The following is a 23,704-nucleotide window of genomic DNA, read 5'->3' as shown; positions in this document are numbered from 1 at the left end:
GTACTTGTTCAAAGATCGTCATCAATATATTGGTATTTCGTATTTACTGGTGATTGAATTACGCGATGTTAAATCTCAAAAGAAAGTGAGTATTTTACCTGATGGCAGAAAAATAGAACGATCAGGTTTCTGTTTACACGTTGTATTTCTGAATGTGAACTTGTATTAATTTTATTAACAGGGGTGTTAGGCAAACATACACCTCTCGAGTAAATAAGTTTAAGTATTGAATTAAACCATTTTCACCAGACCTCTGATTAATGTCTGGATCATATAACATACTTATGGGACCCATGATGGATTAACTCTGGTCGTTTATTGATATAATTTACATTGAAGGAATTCTTCATGTTATAATTAAATGACAAATTTGATAATATTGGCATAAAACTAAATAGTTGAAGTGTTAGGAAAATCCAATATGTAAAGAAAAACCCAAAATTCTTACTCGAAATCGAAAGGATGAAATAACAACGTATATAGGTTGATAAGGAGACCGCCAAAATGGGAGACCAGGCGATCAGATTGATCAAGCTCAAACTCAGGTGAAACAGCGTTCTGGAAATGAGAACGGGGCGGTGATAACAGGTATACCAACTAACGTCTAATCTCAAACCGGGGTGGGGACAACAGGTATACCAACGAACGTCTTATCTCACACCGGGGTGGGGACAACAGGTATACCAACGAACGTCTAATCTCAAACCGGGGTGGGGACAACAGGTATACCAACGGACGTCTAATCTCAAACCGGGGTGGGGACAACAGGTATACCAACGAACGTCTAATCTCAAACCGGGGTGGGGACAACAGGTATACCAACAAACGTCTAATGTCAAACCAGGGTGGGGACAACAGGTATACCAACGAACGTCTAATCTCAAACTGGGGTGGGGACAACAGGTATACCAACGAACGTCTAATCTCAAACCGGGGTGGGGACAACAGGTATACCAACGAACGTCTAATGTCAAACCGGGGTGGGGACAACAGGTATACCAACGAACGTCTAATGTCAAATCGGGGTGGGTGGGGACAACAGGTATACCAACCAACGTCTAATGTCAAATCGGGGTGGGGTGGGGACAACAGGTATACCAACGGACGTCTAATCTCAAACCGGGGTGGGGACAACAGGTATACCAACGAACGTCTAATCTCAAACCGGGGTGGGGACAACAGGTATACCAACAAGTTCTAATCTCAAACCGGGGTGGGGACAACAGGTATACCAACAAACGTCTAATCTCAAACCGGGGTGGGGACAACAGGTATACCAACAAACGTCTAATCACAAACCGGGGTGGGGACAACAGGTATACCAACAAGTTCTAATCTCAAACCGGGTGGGGACAACAGGTATACCAACTAACGTCTAATCCCAAACCGGGGTGGGGACAACAGGTATACCAACAAACGTCTAATCTCATACCGGGGTGGGGACAACAGGTATACCAACGAACGTCTAATCCCAAACCGGGGTGGGGACAACAGGTATACCAACGAACGTCTAATGTCAAACCGGGGTGGGGACAACAGGTATACCAACGAATGTCTAATCTCAAACTGGGGTGGAGACAACAGGTATACCAACGAACGTCTAATCTCAAACTGGGGTGGAGACAACAGGTATACCAACGAACGTCTAATCTCAAACCGTACAAGGAAACATATCATTTTACCATTGTCCTTTTTGTCTTGCGTATCTCAAAACCTTTTGTCTTCTCACATTTAGTTAATATCTTTATGGACACTGCGGGCGTAGAAATAAGTGTGATCTTGCCTAACCATGTTGTACGCAACGCAATGACCGATTCCTCTATACCTAGAGTGATCTCCCTTATGATTAGCCACTTTCGTTGTCATGGTTTGGAATCTTTGTATCTGGATTTCTCCGGGATAGCTAGATACGTCACTTTAGAATGTAGTATTAACAGAGCTAGTTTTGTGAGTTCGATTCCTGTTATGGTTGGATCTCGTATCGTTATCACTGTCTCAATCTCGATATGTCATTTCTGTAGAGTTTAGAGTTCTGTGATCTGGTTGTAACTATCAATGCTTATGTTGATGTTTCAATGTGTAAAGGTTCCGACAATTGACAGCTAAGTGGTGAAATCCGTGGACTAGTTCATCTCAGTAATGATATTTAATTATCAAACAGCACTTCTAAACGTGCCATTTTAACATCTCGACATAACTATCGAACCACATTAACATCAATAGAACAAGTTGTTCGTCAGGATACACACCTGGAAACATCGTCAAGTATGTAACCATCAGGTAGGTAAATAAGTAATTACAAACTACCTGGCCTCGCTCTCAGTAGGCCTATATGTATCAGGTGTGAAGTGTGTCAGCCGACCTCTTACAGATATCTAATACTGGTAACAGTAGTACCAGGTGTGACATCCGACCTCTTACAGATATCTAATACTGGTGACAGTAGTACCAGGTGTGACATCCGACCTCTTACAGATATCTAATACTGGTGACAGTAGTACCAGGTGTGACATCCGACCTCTTACAGATATCTAATACAGGTAACAGTAGTACCAGGTGTGACATCCGACCTCTTACAGATATCTAATACTGGTAACAGTAGTACCAGGTGTGACATCCGACCTCTTACAGTATCTGGTACCAGATATATTTAAGGTCCATGCTTGGTTAGCTTACCAGATAAGAACTTTTTTTATTGTGGACAGGAAATTAATAGTTTAGTTAATACAATATAGACATAATAAATTTCATCAATTTCAATCAAATTAATAATTCATGAATTCACGTACAAGTATTGCGTGAATCTTTGCCTTTTTTTGACAAAGTTAATCCCACTTTTCCTGTAATTGAAGTTTAGAGTATAATTATATGGACAGAACAATATACTTTGTGTTAGATATGATAACAATGACAATATGAAACCGTAATAATCATGATATAGAAATGAATTTAAAAATGTGTTATCGGTAATCCCGAATCATAAACCTGCTGAATAAGTTATTCTATTGCCACAGGAATTCACACAAAGTACTGTATAACACTACTCAACATCATACTCAACAGCTTAAACGGGCAAAAAAACACGAAAATTGATTTGGGAAATTTAATTGATTTAGATTAAATATGTAACGAGAATGGAAGGAGGGAACAGCTCTTATCGCGGACATGCTTGGTCCCATTCCTAAAATGTTTCATAACCTGGTATTATTGTGTTTACATGTTTACACTAAACATTCTGCAGTCACGAGTACATGCGCGTTCGTGACAAAACATGTTTACACTTACTTATCACATAGAAAGTTCTTCAAAATGTCACAGTCAATTAAACGGGCTACACTGCGACACCATATCTGTATGTTAAACATGTTCTTTTAACGTTCTACAATTAGTTCTCAATGAATATCAATATACACTATATCTCCCATTAATTTAATTTGAAGTAAAATATATAGTGAAAATTTGATTTGATTCCGCAAAATCATCGATAACATACAATTTAAAATTATGTTAAATATTAAAGTATAAAGTAATCGCATGCATCTACAATTTAAACAAATATTTCCACGAACGATATGACGCAGGTTCTACTTTAATGTTTGTAAATAGTTCTAACTTGATGAGTAATTTCATATTACTTGTTTACGACTTAAGATCAGATAAGGTATCAGGAGTGTTTATAAATATTAAAAGTCTATGAATGATACGAATTCTAAATTCGATACTTCTTTCTTACATCATATTAAATACGTATATTTTCATGCATGGTTATTCTCCACACGTACAAAACATTGCTACATACTGTGTATCTCGTTTCTGTTTTATCAAAGCAGTAACAGTAACCTTTCCATATCCCTCAGTTTCATCTTTTACATATATTGATGACGTATAAATCCTCCCCACATCTACAGTAAACCTGTGTACGTGTCTTTTACTTCCACGTGTCATCATGATATAGGTGAAGTACATCATTAACATATCCGACGGCGTTATATGGACTGGATATTCATATTTTTGCTAAAGTCAAATATATCATCTTTTATCTTTGTGTTTAGATATATAATTAACAAACCTGTGAGACATGACAGACTCTGGTTTTAAAATGAATATCAATATGTCTCCATGATCAATATTAGAAATATGTTGAGATGTTCAAGAAAATCTGTTTTTGTCTATACCATGGTCTGAGTGTAATTGATATGAACAAAGAGTGGTTGTTTGACAGTTTGATTACGTAATAAAATGTCGGGGTCCAATGTAAATATGTTTTGAGTATAAAATAAACGTTTATTTATTGCATAATCTATTTTATTATAGACGCCACAGCATTACGAAGGCCAAGCAATATGTAAAAGATCAGAAGACGTCCTGGCACCACAAGTGGCGCCCATGACAAATACACACATTGTCACCCCTGCAGACGTTAAGAACAAAACTATTTGATTTCCTTTCGATATGAAGTCGGGCGTGCTCGATGCTTGTTGATATACCCTATGTCACCATCTCATTTAGAGTACGTGTCTTAATTTGTATGTGAGCTAGATTTCTATGGCAGGTGTCGCCGTGACCTAGATTTCTTTGACATGTGTCACCATGACCTAGATTTCTATCGGATGTCGCCGTGACCTAGATTTCTATCGGGTGTCGCCGTGACCTAGATTTCTATCGGGTGTCGCTGTCCCCTAGATTCCTATCGGGTGTCGCCGTGACCTAGATTCCTATCGGGTGTCCTCGATGAAACTGAAGACGCATACCTTTCCGGAATACTAATTGATTTTCTAATTGTAATGTAACCAGGGGTCCGCGTTTATGTTTGTAATCTGTAAATATTGTCCTGCGTTTTATCCATTTTGAGTTTTAATAACGGGTTCGTCTCGATGACTGTATTCCGAGATTATGTCTGATGAACCGCGTCATGCCACCAGAAGAGTAATCATATCCACGAGACATAAAATAACGTCATGTTCTAAATAGTGTAATCATATCCACGAGACATAACATAACGTCATGTTCTAAATAGAATCATCATATCCACGAGACATAAAATAACATCATATCCTAAGTAAAATCATCATATCCACGAGACATATAATATGGTCATGTCCTAAATAAAATCATCATATCCACGAGACATAAAATAACATCATGTCCTAGGTAAAATCATCATATCCACGAGACATAAAATATGGTCATGTCCTAAATAAAATCATCATATCCACGAGACATAAAATAACATCATGTCCTAAGTAAAATCATCATATCCACGAGACATAAAATATGGTCATGTCCTAAATAAAATCATCATATCCACGAGACATAAAATAACATCATGTCCTAAGTAAAATCATCATATCCACGAGACATAAAATAATGTCATGTCCTTAGTAAAATAATCATATCCACGAGACATAAAAGACATAAAATAACGTCATGTTCTAAGTAGAATCAGCATATCCACGAGACATGAAATAACGTTATGTGATAAGTAAAATCATCATATCCACTAGACATAAGATAACGTCATGTCCTTAGTAGAATCATCATATCCACGAGACATACAATAACGTCATGTCCTTAGTAAAATCATCATATCCACGAGACATGAAATAACGTTATGTGATAAGTAAAATCATCATATCCACTAGACATAAAATAACGTCATGTCCTTAGTAGAATCATCATATCCACGAGACATACAATAACGTCATGTCCTTAGTAAAATCATCAGATCCACGAGACATAAAATCACGTCATGTCCTTAGTAAAATCATCATATCCACGAGACATAAAATAACGTCACGTCCTTAGTAAAATCATCATATCCACGAGACATAAAATAACGTCACGTCCTTAGTAAAATCATCATATCCATGAGACATAAAATCACGTCATGTCCTTAGTAAAATCATCATATCCACGAGACATAAAATAACGTCATGTCATTAGTAAAATCATCATATCCACGAGACATAAAATAACGTCATGTCCTTAGTAAAATCATCAGATCCACGAGACATAAAATCACGTCATGTCCTTAGTAAAATCATCATATCCACGAGACATAAAATAACGTCACGTCCTTAGTAAAATCATCATATCCACGAGACATAAAATAACGTCACGTCCTTAGTAAAATCATCATATCCATGAGACATAAAATCACGTCATGTCCTTAGTAAAATCATCATATCCACGAGACATAAAATAACGTCACGTCCTTAGTAAAATCATCATATCCATGAGACATAAAATCACGTCATGTCCTTAGTAAAATCATCATATCCACGAGACATAAAATAACGTCATGTCCTTAGTAAAATCATCATATCCACGAGACATACAATAACGTCACGTCCTTAGCAAAATCATCATATCCACGACACATAAGAATCATCATATCCACGAGCGTCCCTCTCTATTTTCTGTCGATATAGTTACATTATTTTGTTTTATATTTTTTTGCGTGAATCAGTTTGGTATATTTCATGTATTCATTAAACGTGAGCTTTTCCTACAATCGTTGACTATCCATTACAGACAAAGAACCAATAGCCAAAATTACGGCATGTTAGTATTGATATATACTGATCAATATTTAAAATAGTCAATCCCAATATACTTTTGTGTTGAACGTGCTTTAATAAAACATGTTTTACACACTAAGACGAACGAATCTATAAATTTACATAAAAGGTTGTAGTTCATTCGATAAGATGATACAATATATACAGAAATAAGTAGTCCATGGTATCTATTCCAGCTTCCTCTGTGTAACAGGCACATTTTCTGCTGTTATTGATAAAACGGGATAAAAGATATGGTAACTTCGTCAGTGACTTTCTATTCTACAAACACAATGGTAACAGTCACTGTGTTTCAACAAACTAATATAACTTATAGATTACACAGTTTCAAGTTAAAATATATCTTGATATACAGGAGAAGCTACCCCCGTAGAGTAAGAAATTGTATTGAACTCGCAAAGGTTTTTTTTTTCATTATCATACGATATCCTAGTTGTATAGGTAAGTGGTATATAAGAAGTGTTTGATATATACGGAACTTTGTATATAGTGTTAACTATATTTGCTAAGTAAATTACATAATCCATACATACCTAGCTAACGTCGTGATGATTCAGATATTTACCCAATATAAGTTCCGTGAACAAACATTTTAAATTCAAATAAATTACTGAACTTTTTTATATTTGATAAATTGATATTTATTAGACAAGTACAATGTATATATCATGTACATGCATATAAATATATATCTATTACACCTGAAGAGCTTGCTCTCAAAGCATGTTGAAAGAGCTAGTGTGAATTTCTGGTTTGTGTTTTTTTTTATTATTATTACTATATATCTATGTATATATATATATATCAGTTCATAAGAAAGGATTCACAAATACACACATCTATAATGTACACGGGATTAAGAGAGTTGACCTTTGACGGTTACAACATCACGGTTATCACATGCATTCCCCAAATATGGCGTATAAAGCAGGGACTGGCATAAATAATGTTTAAATGATTGCAAAAGAAGGCATACAAATGATTAACACATCTGATAAAGTGAAATGTTATAGAATGAAGTTATTGATATCGTGCCAAATTAACCTAGACTTAATTAACAGGTAAAATATACCAGGGGTTTGATACTGTGGCGCCCCTCCTAGATATATCAATGATATGATACAGTGATGTAACAGTAGACGTTTGATACTGTGGCGCCCCTCCTAGATATATCAATGATATGATACAGTGATGTAACAGTAGACGTTTGATACTGTGGCGCCCCTCCTAGATATATCAATGAGATGATACAGTGATGTAACAGTAGACGTTTGATACTGTGGCGCCCCTCCTAGATATATCAATGATACGATACAGTGATGTAACAGTAGACGTTTGATACTATGGCGCCCCTCCTAGATATATCAATGATACGATACAGTGATGTAACAGTAGACGTTTGATACTGTGGCGCCCCTCCTAGATATATCAATGATACGATACAGTGATGTAACAGTAGACGTTTGATACTGTGGCGCCCCTCCTAGATATATCACTGAGATGATACCGTGATGTAACAGTAGACGTTTGATACTGTGGCGCCCCTCCTAGATATATCAATGATACGATACATTGATGTAACAGTAGACGTTTGATACTATGGCGCCCCTCCTAGATATATCAATGATACGATACATTGATGTAACAGTAGACGTTTGATACTGTGGCGCCCCTCCTAGATATATCACTGAGATGATACCGTGATGTAACAGTAGACGTTTGATACTGTGGCGCCCCTCCTAGATATATCAATGAGATTATACAGTGATGTAACAGTAGACGTTTGATACTGTGGCGCCCCTCCTAGATATATCAATGATACGATACATTGATGTAACAGTAGACGTTTGATACTGTGGCGCCCCTCCTAGATATATCAATGATACGATACATTGATGTAACAGTAGACGTTTGATACTGTGGCGCCCCTCCTAGATATATCAATGAGATGATACAGTGATGTAACAGTAGACGTTTGATACTGTGGCGCCCCTCCTAGATATATCAATGAGATGATACAGTGATGTAACAGTAGACGTTTGATACTGTGGCGCCCCTCCTAGATATATCAATGAGATGATACAGTGATGTAACAGTAGACGTTTGATACTGTGGCGCCCCTCCTAGATATATCAATGAGATTATACAGTGATGTAACAGTAGACGTTTGATACTGTGGCGCCCCTCCTAGATATATCAATGAGATGATACAGTGATGTAACAGTAGACGTTTGATACTGTGGCGCCCCTCCTAGATATATCAATGAGATGATACAGTGATGTAACAGTAGACGTTTGATACTGTGGCGCCCCTCCTAGATATATCAATGATACGATACATTGATGTAACAGTAGACGTTTGATACTGTGGCGCCCCTCCTAGATATATCAATGATACGATACATTGATGTAACAGTAGACGTTTGATACTGTGGCGCCCCTCCTAGATATATCAATGAGATGATACAGTGATGTAACAGTAGACGTTTGATACTGTGGCGCCCCTCCTAGATATATCAATGAGATTATACAGTGATGTAACAGTAGACGTTTGATACTGTGGCGCCCCTCCTAGATATATCAATGATACGATACATTGATGTAACAGTAGACGTTTGATACTGTGGCGCCCCTCCTAGATATATCACTGAGATGATACCGTGATGTAACAGTAGACGTTTGATACTGTGGCGCCCCTCCTAGATATATCAATGAGATGATACAGTGATGTAACAGTAGACGTTTGATACTATGGCGCCCCTCCTAGATATATCAATGATACGATACAGTGATGTAACAGTAGACGTTTGATACTGTGGCGCCCCTCCTAGATATATCAATGAGATGATACAGTGATGTAACAGTAGACGTTTGATACTGTGGCGCCCCTCCTAGATATATCACTGAGATGATACAGTGATGTAACAGTAGACGTTTGATACTGTGGCGCCCCTCCTAGATATATCAATGATACGATACAGTGATGTAACAGTAGACGTTTGATACTGTGGCGCCCCTCCTAGATATATCAATCATACGATACAGTGATGTAACAGTAGACGTTTTGTACTGTGGCGCCCCTCCTAGATATATCACTGAGATGATACAGTGATGTAACAGTAGACGTTTGATACTGTGGCGCCCCTCCTAGATATATCAATGATACGATACAGTGATGTAACAGTAGACGTTTGATACTGTGGCGCCCCTCCTAGATATATCAATCATACGATACAGTGATGTAACAGTAGACGTTTGATACTGTGGCGCCCCTCCTAGATATATCAATGAGACGATACAGTGATGTAACAGTAGACGTTTGATACTGTGGCGCCCCTCCTAGATATATCAATGAGATGATACAGTGATGTAATAGTAGACGTTTGATACTGTGGCGCCCCTCCTAGATATATCACTGAGATGAAACAGTGATGTAACAGTAGACGTTTGATACTGTGGCGCCCCTCCTAGATATATCAATGAGATGATACAGTGATGTAACAGTAGACGTTTAATACTGTGGCGCCCCTCCTAGATATATCAATGAGATGATACAGTAATGTAACAGTAGACGTTTGATACTATGGCGCCCCTCCTAGATATATCAATGAGATGATACAGTGATGTAACAGTAGACGTTTGATACTGTGGCGCCCCTCCTAGATATATCAATGAGATGATACAGTAATGTAACAGTAGACGTTTGATACTGTGGCGCCCCTCCTAGATATATCACTGAGATGATACAGTAATGTAACAGTAGACGTTTGATACTGTGGCGCCCCTCCTAGATATATCAATGAGATGATACAGTGATGTAACAGTAGACGTTTGATACTATGGCGCCCCTCCTAGATATATCAATGAGATGATACAGTGATGTAACAGTAGACGTTTGATACTGTGGCGCCCCTCCTAGATATATCAATGAGATGATACAGTGATGTAACAGTAGACGTTTGATACTGTGGCGCCCCTCCTAGATATATCACTGAGATGATACAGTGATGTAACAGTAGACGTTTAATACTGTGGCGCCCCTCCTAGATATATCAATGAGATGATACAGTAATGTAACAGTAGACGTTTGATACTATGGCGCCCCTCCTAGATATATCAATGAGATGATACAGTGATGTAACAGTAGACGTTTGATACTGTGGCGCCCCTCCTAGATATATCAATGAGATGATACAGTAATGTAACAGTAGACGTTTGATACTGTGGCGCCCCTCCTAGATATATCACTGAGATGATACAGTGATGTAACAGTAGACGTTTGATACTGTGGCGCCCCTCCTAGATATATCACTGAGATGATACAGTAATGTAACAGTAGACGTTTGATACTGTGGCGCCCCTCCTAGATATATCACTGAGATGATACAGTAATGTAACAGTAGACGTTTGATACTGTGGCGCCCCTCCTAGATATATCAATGAGATGATACAGTGATGTAACAGTAGACGTTTGATACTGTGGCGCCCCTCCTAGATATATCAATGATACGATACAGTGATGTAACAGTAGACGTTTGATACTGTGGCGCCCCTCCTAGATATATCAATGAGATGATACAGTGATGTAACAGTAGACGTTTGGTACTGTGGCGCCCCTCCTAGATATATCAATGAGATGATACAGTGATGTAACAGTAGACGTTTGATACTGTGGCGCCCCTCCTAGATATATCAATGATACAGTGATGTAACAGTAGACGTTTGGTACTGTGGCGCCCCTCCTAGATATATATCAATGATACGATACAGTGATGTAACAGTAGACGTTTGATACTGTGGCGCCCCTCCTAGATATATCAATGATACAGTGATGTAACAGTAGACGTTTGATACTGTGGCGCCCCTCCTAGATATATCAATGATACGATACAGTGATGTAACAGTAGACGTTTGATACTGTGGCGCCCCTCCTAGATATATCAATGAGATGATACAGTGATGTAACAGTAGACGTTTGGTACTGTGGCGCCCCTCCTAGATATATCAATGAGATGATACAGTGATGTAACAGTAGACGTTTGGTACTGTGGCGCCCCTCCTAGACATATCAATGATACGATACAGTGATGTAACAGTAGACGTTTGGTACTGTGGCGCCCCTCCTAGATATATCAATGATACGATACAGTGATGTAACAGTAGACGTTTGGTACTGTGGCGCCCCTCCTAGATATATCAATGAGATGATACAGTGATGTAACAGTAGACGTTTGGTACTGTGGCGCCCCTCCTAGATATATCAATGAGATGATACAGTGATGTAACAGTAGACGTTTGGTACTGTGGCGCCCCTCCTAGATATATCACTGAGATGATACAGTGATGTAACAGTAGACGTTTGATACTGTGGCGCCCCTCCTAGATATATCAATGAGATGATACAGTGATGTAACAGTAGACGTTTGGTACTGTGGCGCCCCTCCTAGATATATCACTGAGATGATACCGTGATGTAACAGTAGACGTTTGATACTGTGGCGCCCCTCCTAGATATATCACTGAGATGATACAGTGATGTAACAGTAGACGTTTGATACTGTGGCGCCCCTCCTAGATATATCAATGATACGATACAGTGATGTAACAGTAGACGTTTGTACTGTGGCGCCCCTCCTAGATATATCAATGAGATGGTACGCGCCCCTCCTAGATATATCAATGAGATGGTACAGTGATGTAGAAGTAGACGTTTGGTGTACATGTTGTTACGTTATAATACTTTACCACGGATAAACAGGTTAGTAAATAGGTAAGTAAATGTGATAGATAGGTAAGTAAATGTTATAGATAGGTAAGTAAATGTTATAGATAGGTAAGTAAATGTTATAGATAGGTAAGTAAATGTAATAGATAGGTAAGTAAATGTTATAGATAGGTAAGTAAATGTTATAGCTCGGTACGTCAATGTGCTCGCTCGGTCCGTCCTGTCCTCGCTCGGTCCGTCACTGTTCTCGCTCGGTCCGTCCCTGTTCTCGCTCGGTCCGTCCATGTTCTCGCTCGGTCCGTCCCTGTTCTCGCTCGGTCCGTCCTGTCCTCGCTCAGGTCCGTCCCTGTTCTCGCTCGGTCCGTCCCTGTTCTCGCTCGGTCCGTCCACTGTTCTCGCTCGGTCCGTCCCTGTTCTCGCTCGGTCCGTCCCTGTCCTCGCTCGGTCCGTCCCTGTGCTCGCTCGGTCCGTCCCTGTCCTCGCTCGGTCCGTCCCTGTTCTCGCTCGGTCCGTCCCCGGTCCGGGCCTGTGCTCGCTCGGTCCGTCCCTGTTCTCGCTCGGTCCGTCCCTGTTCTCGCTCGGTCCGTCCCTGTTCTCGCTCGGTCCGTCCCTGTTCTCGCTCGGTCGTCCCTGTGCTCGCTCGGTCCGTCCCTGTTCTCGCTCGGTCCGTCCCTGTTCTCGCTCGGTCCGTCCCTGTTCTCGCTCGGTCCGTCCCTGTCCTCGCTCGGTCCGTCCCTGTGCTCGCTCGGTCCGTCCCTGTCCTCGCTCGGTCCGTCCCTGTCCTCGCTCGGTCCGTCCCTGTCCTCGCTCGGTCCGTCCCTGTGCTCGCTCGGTCCGTCCCTGTTCTCGCTCGGTCCGTCCCTGTCCTCGCTCGGTCCGTCCCTGTGCTCGCTCGGTCCGTCCCTGTTCTCGCTCGGTCCGTCCCTGTTCTCGCTCGGTCCGTCCCTGTTCTCGCTCGGTCCGTCCCTGTTCTCGCTCGGTCCGTCCCTGTTCTCGCTCGGTCCGTCCCTGTCCTCGCTCGGTCCGTCCCTGTGCTCGCTCGGTCCGTCCCTGTCCTCGCTCGGTCCGTCCCTGTCCTCGCTCGGTCCGTCCCTGTCCTCGCTCGGTCCGTCCCTGTCCTCGCTCGGTCCGTCCCTGTGCTCGCTCGGTCCGTCCCTGTTCTCGCTCGGTCCGTCCCTGTCCTCGCTCGGTCCGTCCCTGTGCTCGCTCGGTCCGTCCCTGTTCTCGCTCGGTCCGTCCCTGTTCTCGCTCGGTCCGTCCCTGTTCTCGCTCGGTCCGTCCCTGTCCTCGCTCGGTCCGTCCCTGTTCTCGCTCGGTCCGTCCCTGTTCTCGCTCGGTCCGTCCCTGTCCTCGCTCGGTCCGTCCCTGTGCTCGCTCGGTCCGTCCCTGTGCTCGCTCGGTCCGTCCCTGTCCTCGCTCGGTCCGTCCCTGTTCTCGCTCGGTCCGTCCCTGTCCTCGCTCGGTCCGTCCCTGTCCTCGCTCGGTCCGTCCCTGTCCTCGCTCGGTCCGTCCCTGTGCTCGCTCGGTCCGTCCCTGTTCTCGCTCGGTCCGTCCCTGTCCTCGCTCGGTCCGTCCCTGTGCTCGCTCGGTCCGTCCCTGTTCTCGCTCGGTCCGTCCCTGTTCTCGCTCGGTCCGTCCCTGTCCTCGCTCGGTCCGTCCCTGTTCTCGCTCGGTCCGTCCCTGTTCTCGCTCGGTCCGTCCCTGTCCTCGCTCGGTCCGTCCCTGTGCTCGCTCGGTCCGTCCCTGTGCTCGCTCGGTCCGTCCCTGTCCTCGCTCGGTCCGTCCCTGTTCTCGCTCGGTCCGTCCCTGTTCTCGCTCGGTCCGTCCCTGTCCTCGCTCGGTCCGTCCCCCGGTCCGGGCCTGTGCTCGCTCGGTCCGTCCCTGTGCTCGCTCGGTCCGTCCCTGTGCTCGCTCGGTCCGTCCCTGTCCTCGCTCGGTCCGTCCCTGTCCTCGCTCGGTCCGTCCCTGTTCTCGCTCGGTCCGTCCCTGTTCTCGCTCGGTCCGTCCCTGTTCTCGCTCGGTCCGTCCCTGTCCTCGCTCGGTCCGTCCCTGTTCTCGCTCGGTCCGTCCCTGTCCTCGCTCGGTCCGTCCCTGTGCTCGCTCGGTCCGTCCCTGTGCTCGCTCGGTCCGTCCCTGTCCTCGCTCGGTCCGTCCCTGTCCTCGCTCGGTCCGTCCCTGTCCTCGCTCGGTCCGTCCCTGTTCTCGCTCGGTCCGTCCCTGTGCTCGCTCGGTCCGTCCCTGTCCTCGCTCGGTCCGTCCCTGTTCTCGCTCGGTCCGTCCCTGTTCTCGCTCGGTCCGTCCCTGTTCTCGCTCGGTCCGTCCCTGTCCTCGCTCGGTCCGTCCCTGTTCTCGCTCGGTCCGTCCCTGTCCTCGCTCGGTCCGTCCCTGTGCTCGCTCGGTCCGTCCCTGTGCTCGCTCGGTCCGTCCCTGTCCTCGCTCGGTCCGTCCCTGTCCTCGCTCGGTCCGTCCCCCGGTCCGGGCCTGTGCTCGCTCGGTCCGTCCCTGTGCTCGCTCGGTCCGTCCCTGTTCTCGCTCGGTCCGTCCCTGTTCTCGCTCGGTCCGTCCCTGTCCTCGCTCGGTCCGTCCCTGTGCTCGCTCGGTCCGTCCCTGTGCTCGCTCGGTCCGTCCCTGTTCTCGCTCGGTCCGTCCCTGTTCTCGCTCGGTCCGTCCCTGTTCTCGCTCGGTCCGTCCCTGTTCTCGCTCGGTCCGTCCCTGTGCTCGCTCGGTCCGTCCCTGTTCTCGCTCGGTCCGTCCCTGTCCTCGCTCGGTCCGTCCCTGTGCTCGCTCGGTCCGTCCCTGTTCTCGCTCGGTCCGTCCCTGTTCTCGCTCGGTCCGTCCCCCGGTCCGGGCCTGTGCTCGCTCGGTCCGTCCCTGTTCTCGCTCGGTCCGTCCCTGTTCTCGCTCGGTCCGTCCCTGTTCTCGCTCGGTCCGTCCCTGTTCTCGCTCGGTCCGTCCCTGTTCTCGCTCGGTGAGCGGTTCAGACATCATTATATCATCCTTAGTGAGCGGTTCAGACATCATTATCTTATCCTTAGTGAGCGGTTCAGACATCATTCTATTATCCTTAGTGAGCGGTTCAGACAACATTAAATTATCCTTAGTGAGTGGTTCAGACATCATTATATTATCCTTAGTGAGCGGTTCAGACATCATTATATTATCCTTAGTGAGCGGTTCAGACAGCATTATATTATCCTTAGTGAGCGGTTCAGACATCATTATATTATCATTAGTGAGCGGTTCAGACATCATTATATTATCCTTAGTGAGCGGTTCAGACATCATTATATTATCCTTAGTGAGCGGTTCAGACATCATTATATTATCCTTAGTGAGCGGTTCAGACATCATTATATTATCCTTAGTGAGCGGTTCAGACATCATTATATCATCCTTAGTGAGCGGTTCAGACATCATTATATTATCCTTAGTGAGCGGTTCAGACATCATTATATTATCCTTAGTGAGCGGTTCAGACATCATTATATTATCCTTAGTGAGCGGTTCAGACATCATTATATTATCCTTAGTGAGCGGTTCAGACATCATTATATTATCCTTAGTGAGCGGTTCAGACAGCATTATATTATCCTTAGTGAGCGGTTCAGACATCATTATATTATCCTTAGTGAGCGATTCAGACAGCATTATATTATCCTTAGTGAGCGGTTCAGACATCATTATATTATCCTTAGTGAGCGGTTCAGACATCATTATATTATCCTTAGTGAGCGGTTCAGACAGCATTATATTATCCTTAGTGAGCGGTTCAGACATCATTATATTATCCTTAGTGAGCGGTTCAGACATCATTATATTATCCTTAGTGAGCGGTTCAGACATCATTATATTATCCTTAGTGAACGGTTCAGACACCATTATATCATCCTTAGTGAGCGGTTCAGACATCATTATATCATCCTTAGTGAGCGGTTCAGACATCATAATATTGTCCTTAGTGAGCGGTTCAGACAACATTATATTATCCTTAGTGAGCGGTTCAGACATCATTATCTTATCCTTAGTGAGCGGTTCAGACATCATAATATTGTCCTTAGTGAGCGGTTCAGACAACATTATATTATCCTTAGTGAGCGGTTCAGACATCATTATATCATCCTTAGTGAGCGGTTCAGACATCATTATATTATCCTTAGTGAGCGGTTCAGACATCATAATATTGTCCTTAGTGAGCGGTTCAGACAACATTATATTATCCTTAGTGAGCGGTTCAGACATCATAATATTGTCCTTAGTGAGCGGTTCAGACAACATTATATTATCCTTAGTGAGCGGTTCAGACATCATTATATTATCCTTAGTGAGCGGTTCAGACATCATTATATCATCCTTAGTGAGCGGTTCAGACATCATTATATTATCCTTAGTGAGCGGTTCAGACATCATTATATTATCCTTAGAAAACGTTGGTGCCTAGGTCAATGTTATTGTTAGACCTTAGTATTGATATAGCTTTATATATTTGTATATAATTGGATCTGTGTTGAAAAAGAGAAATACATGTATTCTAATATATTGCCTTTCGGATATAGCAGTGAAACTCAATACAAATCATATTTACTGGCGGTACCCTTACCTATTAGGAGTTAGTTTGTTTAAGTAAAACAGGGTCTTCCATATTACCATACAACTGTTTGCCGTTTATTTCCGCCTTAATATTACATTTCAAAACAAATTTTGGTTCCAACTTGTCACAAGGTTCCGCCCATATAGCAAATGATAGATGTTTATGTTTAGTTAATTCCTACGATAAGTCTTTATCAAATAACAGGCCCAGCGGTTTCTTTCATTTACGGATGCGAATGTTTTATTTGTAATGAAATGGAATTATGTACTTTTGATCGGTAGCCTACTTAGGGTTAGTACTGACTACAGTACGTAGTAGGTAAATATTGTGCCATAAGGTATACCTGTATAATAATTGATTTCCCAAATTACGCAGAAGTCGGACTTACCTTTTCAAAATAACTTTAGTATTCTACATTTTAACGAATAATTCACTGGACGATCTGTACAAGTACAGAAGGGGCCTATAAATGTTATAAAAAGGGTAATTAGATTTGCATGAAATTTCATTATCAATCATAATAACTTTGAGTAATTGAATTCCCGATCTTAAGGTCAAACATCCTCATTGCATCATAGATACGCAGATAAAGTAAGATATCAAATTGGATTCTGACGCCAATGATTGCTGATATTTAATGGTGTGACATTAGCAAACACCGTTTTACAGATAGGTAAGGAATATATCACCTTTATAAAAATGTAATCTATCGTAAAAAGAATAAATCCCGGAAATTTTATAATTTATTTCTCTTTATATCAAGAATATCCATCTAACGGTAATGACGTGATAGCATGCATGTCAAATAAAGGTATTCTAAATGGCCGTTAATGGGCGACGCATCACTGACAGCTCCAATATGGTAAATACTGATTTATTACGTCCAGCGGTCAAACAGCCATACAACACATTCTGGTCTGTTTTTAAATGAGATTAATTGCAATCGATTTATTGTATCGAGAAGGCAATAGAAACACTCTATTGCAAGAATTATCGTCGTTTATGCGTTTGTTGGCTGGGGTATTAAACCTTAACCGATTATCAACATATTAAACTCATTGTACACACATAGCTAAGCAAAATTCTTCACTAATAGCCTTCTCTCAAAGGTGTCGGAAGTCTCATTAGATTTTTTTTTTCAAATCGTCAACAGCAGATACTGGGGAGACAAATAGGAATCAAAACAAAGGACAACATGAATCGAGAAGTCACCAAAGTAAAACGAATGACAACAAAGGGAACTGACTAGACAAAAAAACAACAAACAAAAACAACAAAAAGAGGAAAGACATCGATTTACACAAAATAAACATCTCTAAGCTCGCTAGATTCCTAAATCCACGTTGCTCTGTCTAACGCAACTTATTGAATCGTTTTACAAGTAATGCTATGTACCATATCAGTCAAATACTGATGTTTTAGTTACAAGGTACGCAGGAATGGAAATAAACATTTAAAGTGTTCCAGAATACAATAAATCAGAAATGAAGTAAGGAAATCAACATTTAATGTGTTCTAGAATAGAATACACACAGAAATGAAGTAAGGAAATCAACATTTAATGTGTTCTAGAATAAAATATATACAGAAATGAAGTAAAGAAATCAATATTTAATGTGTTCTAGAATATAATATATACAGAATGAAGTAAGGAAGTCAACATTTAAAGTGTTCCAGAATATAATATATACAGAAATGAAGTAAGGAAATCAACATTTAAAGTGTTCTAGAATATAATATATACAGAAATGAAGTAAGGAAATCAACATTTAATGTGTTCTGGAATATAATATATACAGAAATGAAGTAAGGAAATCAACATTTAACGTGTTCTAGAATACAATATATACAGAAATGAAGTAAAGAAATCAATATTTAAATTGTTCCAGAATATAATATATACCGAATGAAGTAAGGAATTCAACATTTAAGGTGTTCCAGAATATAATATATACAGAATGAAGTAAGGAAAGCAACATTTAATGTGTTCTAGAATATAATACACATTGTATATACAGAAATGAAGTAAGGAAATCAACATTTAAGTGTTACATAATACAATATATACAGAAATGAAGTAAGGAATTCAACATTTAAAGTGTTACATAATACAATATATACAGAAATGAAGTAAAGAAATCAATATTTAAAGTGTTCCAAAATATAATATATACAGAAATGAAGTAAGGACGTTCTGAAGTGTCATTTGAACCTTCCTTGTATATACACTAGTGAATTCAGAACGGTAAAAGAAGCAGCATCGAGTGATAACATTATTTAATTAGGCTCTCGACCGGTATATGTGAAAATAATATGAAAATCAACTTGCGAAATTATCTTAAACATTTAAATAAAAAAAAAATGAAGGATAGTGCGGCAAAAGTATATTTAGCGCTGGAAATTCATAACTATCCTTAGGTCAAACTTGCTTGATCTATTTAATGATTGATTTTAGGTTAGGCAGTTTTAGGGAGATTTAAATACACAATGATAATTGGAAAATAAAAGTATGCAAATGTACCACTGCAATACAATGAATTTACGATAAAACAAGAAAGCGAGCATGCCAAGAATAATATTTATATCATATGAAGCAATTTAAAGCAAAGAATATACGTCTGTCGGACTGGAAGAGTAAGAGACAGATACGTAGATATTCAATGTTCTATGCGTATTGATTTTCAAGCTTCTAGCGTGAATTCGGAACATTCATCTGCTTTATTTGCTTTGATTCAAATGTTAAGATAACTAAATATGTATCGATGTTATCAAAGTCTGAATGTGAATACATCAGTAGAGTTAACGTGATTAACTAGTCATATTTCTCCGGCTGCTGATATTTTTCATTCCATCCGCGTTTTAAATAAATTTGATAATCATGAGCTCAGATACCAATTATAGTGCTAATGAAGTGGTTTCATCTTGAATACTAAATCATTTTGGTATGTTTAAACTAACCTGAAACGGTTTTTTCACAAACATTTTTCAGTGCCTTCCCCCTCCCCCACCCCAACTTTCTCTGATAACACGGTGCCCTTATTGTGGAGCTAGGAAATAGAACTCCCGTGACGTAATTTAGGTCGTCATTAACGGGAAGTACTTAAGTCAAGAAGGTGCGTTGTATGTTTTAAACTCAAAGCATGCCTAATAATGATTACGTATGTCGAAGTACAAACCAGTTCTTTGTGTGTAGAGAGAACCTTCTAGATGTCACTTTATGATATAATTGGGTCACTGGAGAGAATGATTCGACTTCTCATTGTGTCATCTTCTTCAAAAAGGGGAGGTAATAGAATAATTTGCTTCCTAGTATATTTGGCGTCTCTCCCTTGAGTTACTTTTGACATACATGTTTAGGGGACCAGGTGAGTACTACGTCATACGTTATTATTTCAGGATGTAGTACATCGGAGTGACCCTTGAGATACCCCTCAAACAGTGGTCAACCCCTTCACAAAGACCTTACCATCAGTAATACATATTAACAATAGCATCACTTTAAATTAAATGAACAACATTGCCTGTTATCATCAATTAATAAATGATAGCCACAACATAAAAATCGTTTTACGCGTACCACTGGCAGACTTTTGTCGGGAAGTTTAATGTTTTACAATAAATGAATTACGCAAGTTGATGCGTTCGCTAACTGTAATGTAATAAGATATCAATATACAGACTAATGGCCACTCAGATAGAGTGTTAATCATAAAACGTGGCGTGTCAATACTATTCAACATGTATAATGACTTTGTCCTGCTGTTTATAATAACGTCATTTAAATCAGATTAATTATAAAGACTTCTACATACACCAGACACCACTACACAACGGAAATAATCGAAAATATCACCACTACTTCTGGCGAGTAATCGAGACCATTGATGACGTTGTTTATAAAACAACCAACAGACAATTATAAAATGTTGAAGATAATAATTGGCCGCGATTTCTATCAGCATAGAGAGGAGTTTTAATCCACTAAGAATTTCAGCCAAGCAAAAGCAACTTATCAAAATATATTAAAATGATAGATTCACTTTTACTCATGTCAAACGATTATCTTATTCAAATGACTTAATGTAATTAATTAACTCACTATGTAAACATAAGAAGATAGGACAAAAGATATCGTATCGATTGACAAGTAAAGATACGTCAGATAAGTATACGATTAATATAGTCCTTACTGGAGAGACGCCTCCCCTTCCCGAACTCGAAGTCCTCATAATTTTGTACCAATGTTTTCTACGTAAATCCATATCTTATCTTAATTCATGTTGTATTGTGAGTTTGAATTACGGTTTCGTTCACCCGTCAATGTACTATCATTGTTATTGTCGGATAAAAGCTAACAAACAAAAACCATTCAAACACAAAGGTAATACAATTATATACTAGCCGATATTATAACCAAAATCTAGATCCTCATAAAGACATTTCGAAAATGTACCAGGGCAATGTGAGCCTGTGTTAAGGTAGATGAGCTTCATTTCTTTGAATTACCAAACCACAATTAACGTTCCGAGATAACTTTGTGCAACAAAATACCCTTCACCTTCTACATGAATCACTGAAATTCGTATGACATAAGAGAGAACTCGTTATAATTGGAGATCTAATTAAATATGATTTGTAAGTTTTTTTTAGAAATCAGGAAAACTTAAAAAATTCAAGATCAGGAAATCGAAAAGCATCAGAGATTACTGAAATAAAAACGAAACAGTAGATCTAGCTAGCTAGCAATCGATACAACAAGGGCAACACATGAACACAATAATCTATATGTACATGAAAATAAAATCTATATGTACATATTGACCCTTAAAATATACCAGGAGAATTAGACCAGGGGTTCCGGGAGAGTAAGCGTCTTCTGCTTCATTGAGAATATATCCATAAAAATGAGAGTAAGAGAGTCACTTTGCACTTAAACAAGCATCGAGCACATCTGACTTCATGTCGCACAAGAAAATAAGAATATTTCACATCAGGATGTCGACCATTAACTTCCATGTGGTCTTCTTCATCCCACATTTATGACTATTTGTCTTGGTAATATAGTCGACATCAATTACGGAAATAGCGATGAGGGTAACAAGCTTTTCACATATATAGCCTGGAAGTATGTCACTTGATCAAAATATATGGCTAGATGATGAAGTCTGTAGTGTTCTTGATTTCAATTTCGGGAGGTAAACACGATCGACGCTGTCAAAACATTTCCTGTTATTTAACGACTACACGTCGCCAGACACCCTAAAAGTCACGTTGAAGGACTGGAAATATTTTATAATATCCCTGTAGTAAGCTTTTCCTCAAATAAGGTCTCAAACGAAAACAATAAACAGTTTGCCTGTTCACTCCCCATTTTTATGTCATATTTAGGAACAAATACTACCAACGAACTCAAAAATACGTCAACTAGTAAACCAATCATAAGCCAGATTCCATGGTCATTATATTTCATCTTTAATCATTCAGAATAGTTTACGTCTATACAGTGTGTACGTAAGAGACTTTCGTGAAGCTGCGAAAATAACAGTTCCTTCAAACGACAAGAACGATAATGTTCCTTCACTTTGGTACCGAGTATCATCATACAAACGAAATTATAACTCCATAACACGAGGGTACAGTATAGATTTATAACCTTTCCTGTCCCCTTAGTTGTGCGAATGCTTGTTTCTGCTTGTCAACTACTATCTATGCTCACATGACATTATTGTGTCTTGAAGGATTTATCCTACATAATATTCCTATTTGTCTATTCTGCATTCATTCATTCACTTCATTTTTCTGATGTTTAATGTGTCATTCATCAAGATATCTGTAAATTAGAAAATTCGAGTTTTTACATATTACCAATGAAAGTAATTTGTTTTCCTATTAACGTCGATTGGGTTGTTTCAAATTGTAATACCTCAAGTAAACGAAGAAAAAAACAATTGGGACGCTCTAAGGAGGAATGAGATATACCTAACAATTAAATGTTATTGATGAATTAGTTTTTATACATACCTTATTAATAATGCTGCGTTGATTTCCCGAAAGGTTCTCCACGTTTGTGACGTATGTCCCAGGTTGCCTGTGCCGTGTTGCCCGTGTGTAGACAGATGTTATAAGGTAGACACTGGTACCGCCTGTTGGTGACGTTTATTGATCACCTTATAGGTATGTCAAAGGCAATATACAGGTAAATGGGACACTATTAACGTTCAAGTTGGTAAAGTCCGGTAATAGTATTAAAATATCCAAAGCCGAACAAATATTGTTTCACAGAAAAAAAATAGATTTTCACATAAATAATAATCTAGTTATCACTTGTAAGCAGCCGATCCTGAAGGTATGTCATACCTATACGATAGTTTATGTGACTACACACCCGGTCATACTGAGTAGGAACCGGTATTTATATCACTTTAATGCAGTTATATATCATCATATGCATGCTATTGAATTTGTTGTGCTAGTTTGTTATCTGATTGTTCAGCCGAACGTGTTTAACCATTCCTAGGACTTCACACACCCCTCGTAGTCCTAGTGCTCCAAAGTTTAATGAATTTTCTACAATATATTTATAGTGTTTAATGTGCTTGTATAGCTTATCAGAGGAAATGTATTATATCTTACGACCAGTACACCCTCAGTGAAGTGTTGGGGAAATGTATTATATCTTAAGACCAGTTCACCCTCAGTGAAGTGATGGGGAAATGTATTATATCTTACGACCAGTACACCCTCAGTGAAGTGATGGGGAAATGTATCGTATTTAACGACCAGTACACCCTCAGTGAAGTGTTGGGGAAA

The 23,704-nt window shown here is 40.4% G+C and overlaps 1 protein-coding gene across 2 annotated transcripts in view; it reads right to left on the bottom strand.

Annotated features, from left to right (window-relative positions):
* The window catches only part of LOC117331327, a 50,340-nt gene extending 27,074 nt beyond the window's left edge, over positions 1-23,266 (bottom strand). For both annotated transcript variants that reach the window (XM_033889998.1, XM_033889999.1), the window contains exon 1: positions 22,916-23,266. The gene's annotated coding sequence lies outside the window, so the exon portion shown is untranslated. The remainder of the gene's footprint in view (positions 1-22,915) is intronic.
* Positions 23,267-23,704: the final 438 nt, after the last annotated feature.

Source organism: Pecten maximus, chromosome 7, assembly GCF_902652985.1.
Source record: "Pecten maximus chromosome 7, xPecMax1.1, whole genome shotgun sequence".
Lineage (NCBI taxonomy): Eukaryota > Metazoa > Mollusca > Bivalvia > Pectinida > Pectinidae > Pecten > Pecten maximus.
The sequence above is the reverse complement of the archived record's forward strand: the minus strand, read 5'-3'. Positions and strand labels throughout refer to the sequence as shown.